Genomic DNA, 13984 nt, shown 5'->3' on the forward strand with positions numbered 1-13984 from the left:
ACATTCATCTTATTAATAAAAAATATTACTTACAATACTTTGTGTATTTTAACATTTAAAGCAAAAACAACTCAGCTTTGTCGCTACAGTGGTATCAGAGCCATTCGAGCCTTTGGACGTTATCCTCTGCACAATCTACCATTAAGTTTAAATCCTGAAATCATGGAATTAAGCGAATCTCATAAATGTACAATTGCGATGTTAGGTGAAATTTGAGAGTCATTACAGCAAATAAAAAGATCATTTGCAAAATCATTAGAAGCTTTTAAAACATTGGATTTAACACCTACAATAGAAGTTGACCTTAATGTCAAAAAAGATCAAATTATTGAAAATACAACACTCAAAGATGTATAAGCTATAGATGAGACTGAATCTAAGGACAATGTTGATTTCTTCAACCTACTAGCAGTCGATGAATTTAACTTCCCTGCTAATATCTTACCTGCCATTAAAACCCACAATGTAAATGCTGAGAGTATTGATGTTGGATCACCTTCCTTACAATCAAATTTCACTGTTGATTCTTTATGTTCCATTTATGCCCACAATGTGAATGATGACGTGCTTGGTATCAAAAAGAACTCCTTTCCTTGTGAAAATCATTCTAGTTTTATTAATTCTGATAATCATTATAATTTATATGCTCTCAAACCTTTGCGTATAAAAATAAACCAAGAAGCCAAACATAAGGCAAAGCTAAAAAACATTCTATGCATGGCCTTGTCTATCAAGGATGTCACCTACAAAAACCAAACCACCCTACTCGATGGTGTCAAGACAAAAGCCTAATTGCACATCACCGCCAATATCCTCTCAAAATTTAACTATGAAGACATGGTGACAAAGAGAACCATCATCAATTTGTGTGGCTACCCTCTTTGCAGTAATAGACTACTAGCATCGGAGGAGAGGAGTAGCAGTGCAAGAGAAAGGGATGCTACAAGATTTCCCTCGAGGAACACAAAGTGTATGACCTACTAGGAGACTTGGCTCTACTGCTCCACCCCCTGCCTCATACACAGTCACACCTTTTCTGACTACCTTCTACCACTTGATCGCAACACGGACGTTGTTCTCGAATTGAATTTAGTGACAATTCTCCACATTCTCAAAGCAATTGGTTCTCTCTCCCTTGACAAGGCTTAAACTGATATTGTTCCAGAATGCCCCCCAAAAAATAACATTCTTGAAGAATTTAAAGAGGGCAAGAAGAATGAGAACAATAACAATTTTGAGGAGAAATTCTCTTCCAAATTGCTGATACAGGAATAAGAAAATGACAGCAATGAAAAAAATTGTGGTGGTTTTTTACTCTGCGTCTGCAGGTCCTTTTGATGCCATTAAAGATTATGTCCCTTGAGGAGAGTAGCAATGCCTTCATATTAATCTTCCTACATATGAGTCTATTTCGAAATCGACCAAAAAAAGGGGCCTAAGAAAAGTAAGAATTCTCTCAAAAGAGGAGCTCCTAAAAATGAGTTTGATTTTCATATCACTACAATTATTGGAGAACCACATGTTGATGTTACTTCACATGGTGCTACAAGTTCCATTGTTATTAAAGAAGAGTCTTTGAACCAAATGGATAAAAAATCAGAACGGAAACAAGATTTACATAATGAGAACAAGTCAAAACAATTCATTGAAGCATTACAGCCACCCAATTCAGAAGCTGATGAGAAAATTTCAGTGGAACAAATGATTCCCAATCCAACTTTGCTTGTCGTAAGCATTTGGGAGGATCGTATGAATAAAAATGGGCAGTTGTTACAATACGCGGACGAGGGTTTTGATTTTTTGGTCCCTCTGCCTCAAATTCATTCAAGAACAATCAATCGATGCCAAACAAATGTACGACCATGACTGTACGAATCTGTACGACTTTAATGGGGCATACAAATAAGGAAAATAATTTAGAAAAGTTACCTTTATAAAGTAATTATAAAGTATCTTTATAGAATTATAAAATTACCTTTTAATATGCTTTTTATAAAGTTACTTTTTAAAAATAAATAAATAATTAATTAATATACTAAATAAAATAATAATAATAAATTAAAATTAAAATATTTTTAAAAAGTCCACAGGGTCTTGGATAGATGGTGATCAGGTGTTTTGTTAAGGCCCTCTTTGATGTGAAGTCACCGGTTCAATTCCCCACCCCAATCGGGGTGATATATTGGACATGATGAAGATGTAGTCCTCCCAAGCTTACAAAAAAAAATATTAAAAAAAAATCAAAGGGAAAAGAGATAAACCCCAATAGTTGACAAATGCAAGGTGAAGAAAATTGTGAGCAATAAAGCTTTGAGGACAAATTTTTTTGAAGAGAGGGGCAATGTTACAAATATAATTTATATAAAATAAATATAAATATAAATAAATCAATTATAATTAATTAATGTTTAGTTAATGAAGAGGCATGTCTCTAAAATACATGGTCATTCATGAAGGGGCACCTGCCTAGGTATATAAGCAGGCCCTCATTGTAACATTCATCTTATTAATAAAAAAATATTACTTACAATACATTGTATATTTTACATATAAAGCAAAAACAACTCTAAGTTTTGTTGCTACACTCTTAATATTGCCTCTGAATCAAAATCGTTTAGAAGTGACCCTAAATCATTATCCCTCCCTAGAAGGGGTGGCCAGCATGAGACAGATGAGGGGGCACAAGATTGTTGTCCCACTATCTACAAGAGGATGGGGATGTGGCATCGTGCCCCTACCTGCCCCATGATTTTAAATTGCACATCCCACTGTGTTGGTTGCTAACTCCCCTCGTACTTGGAATACTAGTGTGATTTATAAGCATGCTCCCAATTTTCACATTGGTCATTTTAAGAGGCGAATAATTATGATGGCATGTCAAGTCATCTCTCTACACATGAGGATAGTGGCTAATAGTTTGTATGCACTTATCTGTTGTACATTCAATTTAATGGTGTCTCATATATTTTGGGAGTTTCGGACCTTGTCGTAGGTATTTAGAATGGGCATTAGTAATTTGTGTATCATTTTAAGATTTTCTCTCTATAGTAACCCATCGCCTTCAATGAATTGAATTGTCTTCCTTATTGAACTTGTTGTATTGAAGTCATTACTTGATCCATCGGAGCTCTGTCTTCTACTTTTTCCTTCTTTTTTCTTGGATTTCAACTAAGGACTTCCTTGTTGGGTTTTCCCAGCTCCACAATCTCTCCCCTTTGCTAAAGCACAATCTTGTCCTCTAGCCTCATCTACCCCCTCCACATTATTCCTCCTCTTCCTACTAGCCTATCCTTGTGGAATTATTACTCCTCTTAGTTCTTTCTTTGTGATTGTTTACATTCCCCCTCTCTCGTGGAGACCATGCCGAGACAAAGAGTGTGGGTTCATCGTGGTGCTACCTATTATAGGGAAATTGGAAGCCCCAAAGCCCAACAATGGGCTGAAGCTCTACTACTCAATATTGTGAGTTTACTCCTACAGGCATTCAAGAGGAAATTTCCTAAGTTGAATGTGACATTGCATATGAGAGACAAAAAATTATTGATTTTGAGGTTCTTGTCGAGGTGGTGGGATGGGTTCCAAACCTAGACCACTCCTAGGGTCGCCTCAATCACTATATGCATATATTTGATCTTTAATGTCACCTCAAGTTGTTGTTGGGTTGCAAATTAATGGACATGAATATTGCCAAAGAAGAGATGCTTCTTCAGTTGGATGAATTGCAAGTGTTAGTATGCTTAGTAGACTAGAGAAATTGAAGCCCATCTCAGCATGCTCCCTGCTCCAGGTTGTTCTCTAGGACATAACAGTGGTCCTATCCCTATGGAAGCATTAAATGTTACTTATATTCTTTGGTTACTTATTATCAAGTCCCAATTACTTTGTTTTTTAACTTCAGTCTAACCTTAGAGGCCATGTATCTCAAACAAACTTGTTGGCTTTTTGGTGCACTATTAGTAAAAAAATATGTGCAACTCTTAAGGAAAATGAAATTGTGTGTCTGGTCTAGTTTTCTTAGTCGTAGACCGGGATAAATTTTATATGTGATGATATAAAAATAGCAATTTAAAGGAATGTAACAATATTACTTACCAAAAAACACCCTTTTTTAGGATTAAATTACTTCATTTTTAAACCATAGCCTACAAAATCAGCATTGCCACAAACAAAATCATAAAAACAATCTTAAAATGTCCACCCTTTTAAGGTTATCACTTTAATCACTATACAATAAAATAATGGCATGATGATATCAACATGTATTTTAAAAAGAAGAAGTCAAAACATTATACCATATGGATATTTTTTTAGCAATCATCATTGGAATCCAACGATATAATTTTTAGCCAAATTATACCTTTTTAATATTAATTTTGCATTTTTAATGCAGAATTGGATTCAACGTCCTTAGAAACCTTTATTACATCTACGTTGTGCAAATAATTAATATCTATGATTTCAACAAATTGAATTTTTAGTAAATTGATTAAAAAATGTATATCCCACAAAAATCCAATCATAACATGTTTAAACCATTATATTTAAAAATTCAACGCATGTTGCCAAAAATTTGATCATGTGTTTCTACTAATTAAAAAAGGATAAATATACATAACATTGAATTAAACAAATGATATATATATATATAATATATATATATAAATATATATAACAAACACACTAATTAAAAAAGATAGATATACATAACATTGATTTAAACAATTAATATATATTTTTTCATAAGCTTGTTCATTGAAGGTGACTCCAAAACAATGATCAATGTTTGTTGGAAAATTCATTGTGGCACCAGTCCTTCCAAAGTCTCTCAAAGTTTGAGGATGGAAGCTTGAATTGTAAATGTGGTCAATATTTTATCTGGCACACATGCTCCCCTCATTTCTTATGTTAGTAGGGAGGGATATAAACTTGCAGATAAATTGGCCAATTTTGGTCTTAACATTGCAACAACTCCTCTTAACATGGCCTAGGACTAGGATATTCCTCACCTTCTCTAAGCCACATATCAATATTTGTCCCCCATATATGGTTCCAAAGAGTAGGCACTCCCCCTCGTCCTTGGCATGAAAAACTTAATCATTCAAAGTTGCAAAGCACCAACCACCTGGCTCACAATGTGCACCAATATCTGCTACCATTTTGTTCATGGTAAGGGTTCAATCGCCATTACTCCACCACAAAGAAGTGGACACCTCTCAACTAATGGTCCATAAGTTGCATAATCGTCCTACTCATTTCATAATTGGGCATGAATTACATCAAGATTTGCTCCACCATCATGTCAACAGGGAGAAGGTCATGGAAAATGAGTTAAGTTTTATAAATAATGCCCAAGGTAGTAGCGAAATTCAAAACTATTGGTCTAATTGCACACCACCTTTGCCAAAATCTCTATCAAATAGCACAATTAACTGCTTTTGTGATTATCCTCCTCAGTATTTTCATGTTCAAGGTCTCAGTACTTACAAATTTTCATGGACCAAGACCAAAGATCTTGAGGATATTAATTATGTCAGGCATTGTCGTTCTTAGATAATATACATTGATATTTCCTCCAGTTGTAGTTTCTTATGCTTCCTCTGTTTCTTAGTGAACATCTCTCTCTAGTTCAGGACCTTTGTCCTCATTGCAAGGCTTGGTCTCTTAGCAACTCCTCATCACAGGTTTATCCTTTCCCTCTACTTATTTAGGTTTTGCTTTATTGCCTTTCTTTTTTGTTTTTTCCTCATACTATTATGTTGTAAAGTGGGGGCCTTCTATCTTGTTTTATTGGCCATCTACATATCACCTCCTTCCCTGTAGCCCTATAGCTTGGCATTCTTCTCCATCAAGACTTCTCTTTCGCCATGGAGATTTTGTTGTCAAATTGGAAGGTTGTCTCAGCCACCCTTAGTGGCTTCTTCACCGACCCATGCTATCCCACAACAATGATAGTTATGCTCTACAATTATTTTGTATTTGTCTTTATATTTTCTAATGTTTGTTATCTTGTAAATCGACCATATGTAACAACCTGGCACAACTAGTTGTATCTTATGTTTTTTTGGTTATTTGATGAATTTGTCGGGCCAGAAGTAACTCCACGAATGAATTGTTGCTTTTTCATTAAGATAGCATATGACTATATATAAGGAGAGGGAGACTATTAGGTTTCATCTCCCAATGTCTCTTCGTCTTCCAACTTCCTTTTATTTTTACTATTTACAATATTTACATCAGTTTACCTAATCCCAACGATTAGGTGTTAACTTTCCCCCCTTAATTTGAAGGGATATTGGTGAGTCCAAGCATCATTCTAAATCTTTCAAACTTTTCCCTTCTAAGCGCTTTGGTGAATTTGTCTGCAATTTGTTGATTTGTGGAACAATGTCATAGGTGGATTGTGTTGGCCTCAACAGGATGCTGAATCAGATGGTATTTTGTATTGATGTGCTTCGTTTGATCATGGAACTTTGGGTTCTTGATCCACTTTAATGCAAAAGTGTTGTCAATCAAAAGAGGAGTTGAATGCACTAGTTTCTCCTGCAAATCTTCCAAAACTTTCCTAAGCCACACAATTTCCTTCGTTGCTTCAACAGTTGCCGCATATTTTGCCTCAGTTGTGGAATCTATTGGAACTGATTGTTTGCGTGACCTACAGGAGACAAGCCCTGACCCAAGACTCATAACATAACCTAAAGTAGATACTTTAGTTTCTTTATCTCCATCAAAATCTGAATCAGAGTGTCCAATCAAGCTGAAGTCATCCACCTGCGTATACTTGAGTCCAAAGTCTTGAGTTCCCTTCAAGTACTTTAGAACTCTTTTTGCAGCAGACCAATGACCCTCACAAGGCTTTTGCATAAACCTGGAGAGGATTCCAACAAAAAATGAAATGTATGGTATGGTAGTAGTAAGGTAGTTGAGACTTCCTACGAGTTGTTTATACTTCGTTGGATCCTGAAATTTTTGTCCTTCAGTGGATGTGAGCTTTAAGTTTTGTTCCATTGGAGTAGTCAAATGATTGCACTCATCCATGCCAAACCTATTCAATAGATCTCCAATGTACTTCTTCTAAGAGAGGAATATAAACTTTAGATGTTGAGTTACTTCAATACCAAGATAGTAGTGAACATAACCCAAATCTGTCATTTCAAAACCTTTCTTCATTTCTTTCTTTATGAATGAAATGTAGCTCTCTTTGTTCCCTGTCATTAGAAGATCATCTACATACTCCACAAGATATACAATTGTTTTGCCAAATTTCTTGACAAACAAAGTTGCATCATCAAGATCATAATGTTTGAAGTTGAGTTTCAGAAGATGCTTAGTTAACTTCTCGTACCAGGCTCGCGGTGCTTGCTTGAAGTGATACAAGGATTTTACAAGCTTGCATACTTTGTGTTCCTGACCCTTCACAACAAATCCTTTTGGTTGGGACATAAAAATATTCTCTTTCAAATCTCCGATCAAGAAAGCAGTTTTTACATCCATTTGATGGACTTTCCAACCATTATAAGTTGCCAAGGCAAAAAGTGCCTGGATGGTATCCCATTTTGTTGTGGGGGAAAGTCTCCTCATAGTCGACCCCTTCCTTCTGTGCAATTTTTTTTGCCACAAGCCTAGATTTATGCTTGTCAAGTGAGCCATCTGCTTTATACTTATTCTTGAAGACCCACTTGCATCCAATTGGTTTGGTTCCCAATGGAAGATCAACCAGCTTCCAGGTGCCATTCTTTATCAAAGCATCGCATTCTTTTTGCATCGCTTCTTTCCATTCATCATGAGAAGCAACTTCTTTGAAGGAATTTGGTTCAAAATTTGTAGACAAATTCAATTCACACTGATAAGAAACATCCATATCAATAGGTGAATCATGATTGTCTACATCAACTCCATTCCATGTAGTTGAGCTTCTTGTTCCTGTCTTTCCAACCTCGTCAGGATAAACACTTTCAAGTGTCTTTGTTAGCCATTTTGGAGGACCTTTCTGAGATGGCCTAGGATGCTTAGTTGACTGAGATGGGGTTGAATCAAGATTTAGTTTCACAATTATGTCAATCACATCACTCAAAGTGTCATCAGTGGTTGGAGCTTCATGCGGAGGAGAGAGTGCTTCAGAAGAAGATTCCATAGATTGATCCAGTATAAGGATCCCCCTTAAAGATGTGGAATATCATTATCAAACCCTTGAAAATACTTTGCATGTCTGAATCTATCCAAGTGATCAACTTGCCGCTAAACAACATTGTCAGTCTTGGAAGATTCAAGAAAGATCACATCTCTAGATATTATAAACTTTTTATTCACTTCATCATAAAGATGACATGCTTTTGAGGTATCTGAGTACCCCAAGAAGATACATTTGTGAGTCCTTGCACCGAGTTTGTTTCTATGTTCCTTAGGTATCAAGGCATAACAGGTCAAACCAAAAACCCTGAGATGCCTCACCGAAGGAATGTGGCCATACCACATTTCCACATTTCATAGGGAGTCTGTTGGGTCCCTATAATACTAGGGATTACCCCATTACTATTGTAGTTATACCCCTTATTTATATTGTTGTGCCCCTATTACCCCCATATTGTTATTTTTGTGCCCCATAGAATCCCTCTATTGTTATTTTTGTGGCTTTATATTATTATTGTTAGGTCGGCTGGATTATATTGTGACTCCTTAGACTCCTATATATAGAAAGGAGGTTTTGTCATTTGTATCATCCAAGAATTGTTCATTTATGTAATGTAAAGGAGGTTGCCCCTCGAAGAGGCTGAATTCTAAGGCGTTGATCTTTCTTTTCTATCTTTTCTTGAGCTGGTTTCATAACATTTGGTATCAGAGCTTTGGATTCTAGGGTTTTGCTGCTCCAAACAGGTCATCGTGGCATTTTCGCTAAAACTTTTTTTCTGTGACGTTTCAGAAGTCGCAAAAAAAACCCATTTGAGAAGAAATTTCACTGAACCTTGGGTCCGAATTTCAGAGCTTTTTGCGCAATATTTGCAGAGATATGATCTGAGGAAGTTGGTCTTTTTGCAGACTCCTGAATTACATTCAAAACAGGTGACCTGGGGAAAATCGTCATAACTTTCTCTCTGGGGATCAGATTGAAATTTCGTAAGAAGGTACAGAAAGAGGACAGACTGTAGTTTCTTGTGGGTGTTTTTCAGATCCAAAGGTCGAAACAGTGACTCGTGGCACGTCGTACAAGTTAGCTCTACTGAACTAGTCTATAATCAAGTCACTGTGGGAGATTTCGCATAACTCTTCCTTGGAGAATCCAATTTGGGTCAGACTTGTGGCATTGGAAAGAGGACACAGAGAGCTACTACAAGTCACAATTTCAGAACTAGATGATTGGAAAGTACAGAGATACATCAGAGGCAATATCGAGCTCCTACAAAGTGAAAAAAGGTGTGTAGATTTTTTTTTAAATTTTTGCTTAAGCTTGGTTTGAAAATTTATTTTGAAGGAATTCAAAGGGCATAGTAGAGCATTATTATCGGTAACTGATGCCCCGAGGAAAGAAAATGCAAACACCTAGTAAGGAACCTGAAAGCTCTAGCATGACTCATGAAGAAGAGGAAGAAATGCTACATGATATATCAAAATTACAAGAACAAGTGCAACAAATGTCACGCTCACAAAAGTTAACAGATGCTAAGATAAATGGCGTGGAAGCTAAGATAAATGGCGTGGAAGCTAAGATGAATGGCATGGAAGCTAAGATGGACAATTTGAAGATAGATTTGAACACAAATTTGAAGACAGGCATGGCAGATTTGAAGACAGATTTGACTAATTTTCTACAAGAAATACTTATTAATGGTGAAAAGGTAGTAAAGGAAACTCATGATGAGAACAAAAGAAATGTTAATCATGATTCCATAGACGCTAATGTTGGATCGAAGAATCACCACATTCCAAAAATCGATATGAGGAAGTTTGATGGCAAGGATCCTGCCACATGGATATTACAGATGGAGCAATTCTTCGATCTCAATAATGTGCAAAACACACAAAAGGTACGTATGGCAACTTTATATTTGGAACCAAATCAGTTTGTATGGTATCAATGGCTTTGTTCTCGTAAACAATTTATCACTTGGGCAATTTTTACGGAAGAATTGATAGCACATTATGAGGATACAAAAAGCAACACTTTTTTTAGCCAATTGATAAGTCTCAAACAAAAGGGTTCAATAATGGAGCACATTGAGGAGTTCCAAAAATTGAACATAAGGGTAAAAGATATTCCAGAGGAGCATAGGATTGATGTGTTCATAGGGTCTTTAAAGGATAATATCCAACATGATGTGCGCCTTTGGGAACCTGATTCATTAGAGAAGGCATTCAGGTTAGCAAGAAAAATGGAAAGCAAAATTATGGCAACTAGGAAGCATACCATTCACAACTATAAAGACGGAAGTGTTGTTGCCCATAGTCTTCCACAACCTACAAGGTTGACACCACAACAATTGGAAGAAAAAAGAGCAAAAGGGCTTTGTTACAATTGTGATAGCAAATACACAAAAGGTCATAAGTGTGCTGAGAAGAAATTATTCTACATAGATTGTGAAGAGGAAGAAGAAAAGGAGCAAGAAAGGTCAAAAGAAGAGGATATATTCCAGGAACAAAGCCTAGATGAAGAACAAATAAATCCGACCATATCTTGTAATGCATTGGCGGGAATTACCACTCCTCAAACCATCAAGATAGAAGGACAAATCAAGAAGAAAAAGGTAATAGTGTTGATTGATTCAGGAAGCACCCACAATTTTATTCATTGTAGGGTAGCAAAAGAATTGAATTGCTTCCTATATCCAGCACCAGAGTGTCAAGTGATGATTGCAAATGGAGGAACAATAAATTGTTCTGGAAAGTGCCATAATATCAAGCTATCCATGGGAGAATATGTATTGACTAGCCCAATGCTTTCCATTCCAATGGGAGGTGCTGATGTTGTACTAGGAGTCCAATGGCTACAATCCTTGGGTACAATAGCTTTTAATTTTCAAGAACTTTTCATGAAATTTTCTGTGGAAGGAAAGGAAGTTGAATTAAGGGGTATTGCAGGGAAACCAGGAAAGATAATCAGCTCTAATGGCATGACAAAGCTTCTAAAAAAGGAGCAAAGAGGTGTAATTGCACAATTATGTTCGCTAGATGTTTCCACATTGGAATCATCTATTTCTCCAGATCTCCAAAAAGTCCTGGACAATCATTCCAAGGTATTTGAGACTCCCAAAGGTCTCCCACCTATGCGTGATCATGATCATGCTATTCATCTGATTCCAGGAAGTGTTCCTCCAAACATCAGGCCGTACAGATATCCATATGTCCAAAAAAGTGAAATTGAACGTATGGTTGCAGAAATGCTAGAGGCTGGTATAATTCAACCGAGTCAAAGTTCTTTCTCAGCTCCAGTAGTATTGGTGCACAAGAAGGATGGATCATGGCGCATGTGTCCAGATTATAGGGAGCTCAACAAGCTCACTATTAAAGATAAGTTCCCCATTCCTGTCATTGATGAATTACTGGATGAATTGCATGGATCAATTTACTTCACCAAGTTGGATCTTCGTTCGGGATATCATCAAATCAGAATGAAGATTGAAGACATTCCGAAAACGACATTTAGAACTCATGAGGGTCATTATGAATTTTTGGTCATGCCTTTTGGCCTTACCAATGCACCTTCAACATTTCAAGGTTTGATGAATTCAATTTTCAAACCATTCCTTAGAAAATTTGTGTTAGTATTTTTTGATGATATACTAATCTACAGCAAGTCTTGGAAGGATCATGTTGAACATGTTGACAAGGTGCTACAACTATTGGAGGAGAAACAATTATATGCAAAAAGATCCAAATGTTTCTTTGGAGTCCAGGAGGTGGAATATTTGGGTCATATTGTATCTCATGAAGGAGTTAAGGTAGACCCTAGCAAAATTAAAGCCATTAAGGAATGGAAAATCCCCACATCCATAAAGCATCTGCGAGGATTTCTTGGGTTGACAGGGTATTATCGCAAGTTTGTTAAGAATTATGGGAGAATAGCAGCACCTCTAACAACATTATTGAAGAAAGATTCATTTTCATGGACTCCGGAAGCAACAAAGGCCTTTAAACATCTTAAAGAGGCAATGTGCCAAGCACCAGTCTTAGCTACACCGGACTTCACAAAAACCTTTATTGTGGAATGTGATGCTTCAGGAAATGGAATTGGTGCTGTTCTAATGCAAGATGAAAGACCCATTGCTTTTGAAAGTCGTCCAATCAAGGGAAAGTTTTTAAGCAAAGCTATTTATGAGAAGGAAATGTTGGCAATACTCCATGCACTTAAGAAATGGCGACCCTACCTAATGGGAAGACACTTCAAGGTAAAAATGGATCATGATAGCCTTAAATACTTTTTAGAACAAAGATTATCCTCTGAAGAGCAACAAAAGTGGGTCACAAAGATGTTGGGTTATGACTTTGAAATCATCTACAAAAAAGGGAAGCAAAATGTGGTGGCAGATGCACTCTCAAGAAAGGATGAGGATATGGAAGCATTGTTGTGTGCCATTTCTATTATCCAACCAGATTGGATAAACGAAGCAAAGGAGGAATGGAAGAATGACGAAGAAGTGTGGGCACTTATTCGAAAGCTACAACAAGATTCCAGTACTTCTGATACATTTAGCTGGCAAAATGATTCGTTATGGTACAAAGATCGCTTATACCTCTGTAAGAATTCCCAGCTAAAACAAAAGATTCTTATGGAATTGCACACTTCTCCCTTAGGAGGGCACTCAGGATTTTTAAAAACTTACCACAGGGTTAAGAAGGAATTTTTTTGGGATGGCCTTAAATCAGATATTCAAAAGTTTGTGGCGGAATGTTTGGTTTGCCAACAAAATAAAGTTGAAACAATTAAGACACCGGGTCTATTACAACCTTTATCCATTCCAAGCCAACGTTGGGAGGAGGTTTCAATGGATTTTATCACAGGTTTACCCAAGTCTGAGGGAAAGAGTGTCATCATGGTGGTAGTTGACAGACTTACCAAGTATGCACACTTTTGTGCATTATCACATCCATTTAAAGCCAGTACAGTTTCTACTGCATTTATGGAAACAGTTCAAAAGCTACATGGAAACCCAAAGATTATTGTAAGTGACAGAGATCCCATTTTCACTGGAAATTTTTGGACAAAATTATTTTCTTGTCTTGGTACTCAGTTAGCTCATAGCTCATCTTATCATCCTCAATCTGATGGGCAAACTGAGATAGTAAACAAATGTTTGGAAGGATATCTTCGTTGCTTTGTATCTGATAAACAGACACAATGGGTCAAATGGTTGCCTCTGGCTGAATGGTGGTATAACACTTCCTTCCATACAGCAACAAAAATGACCCCATTTATGGCACTTTATGGGTACCAACCACCATCAATCACATCATATTTAAGAGAAAATTCTAAGGTTCAGGTAGTGGAACATCACATCGAACATCAACAACAAGTCCTCCAACTCTTAAAGGATAACCTCGTGTTGGCACAAAATAGAATGAAACAACAGGCAGATCAACATCGCAGTGAAAGAAGTTTTGATGTAGGTGATTGGGTATTCCTACGGCTACAACCATATAAGCAAATGTCCCTAAAGCAAGCTAAGAAGGATAATAAATTATCACCAAAGTATTATGGTCCGTACAAGGTGTTGGAAAAGATTGGTACTATGGCATACAAATTGGAGCTTCCTGCAGCTTCTCGATTGCACCCAGTTTTCCATGTTTCATGTTTAAAGAAGGTTATAGGCGACAAGCTCCCAGTTCAAACAATATTGCCAGAACTTGACGAGGAAGGAAAAATTATATTGGAACCGGAAGCAGTCACAGAAACAAGAACTCGACAGCTACGAAATCGATCAATTTCAGAGTATCTTATCAAGTGGAAGAACTTATCCGCTGAAGATTCCACATGGGAGGATGAGAATTTTATGCA

Source organism: Pinus tabuliformis, chromosome 2_2 (assembly GCF_031772625.1).
Source record: "Pinus tabuliformis cultivar Carrire ecotype Pingquan chromosome 2_2, CPIR1, whole genome shotgun sequence".
Taxonomy (NCBI): domain Eukaryota; kingdom Viridiplantae; phylum Streptophyta; class Pinopsida; order Pinales; family Pinaceae; genus Pinus; species Pinus tabuliformis.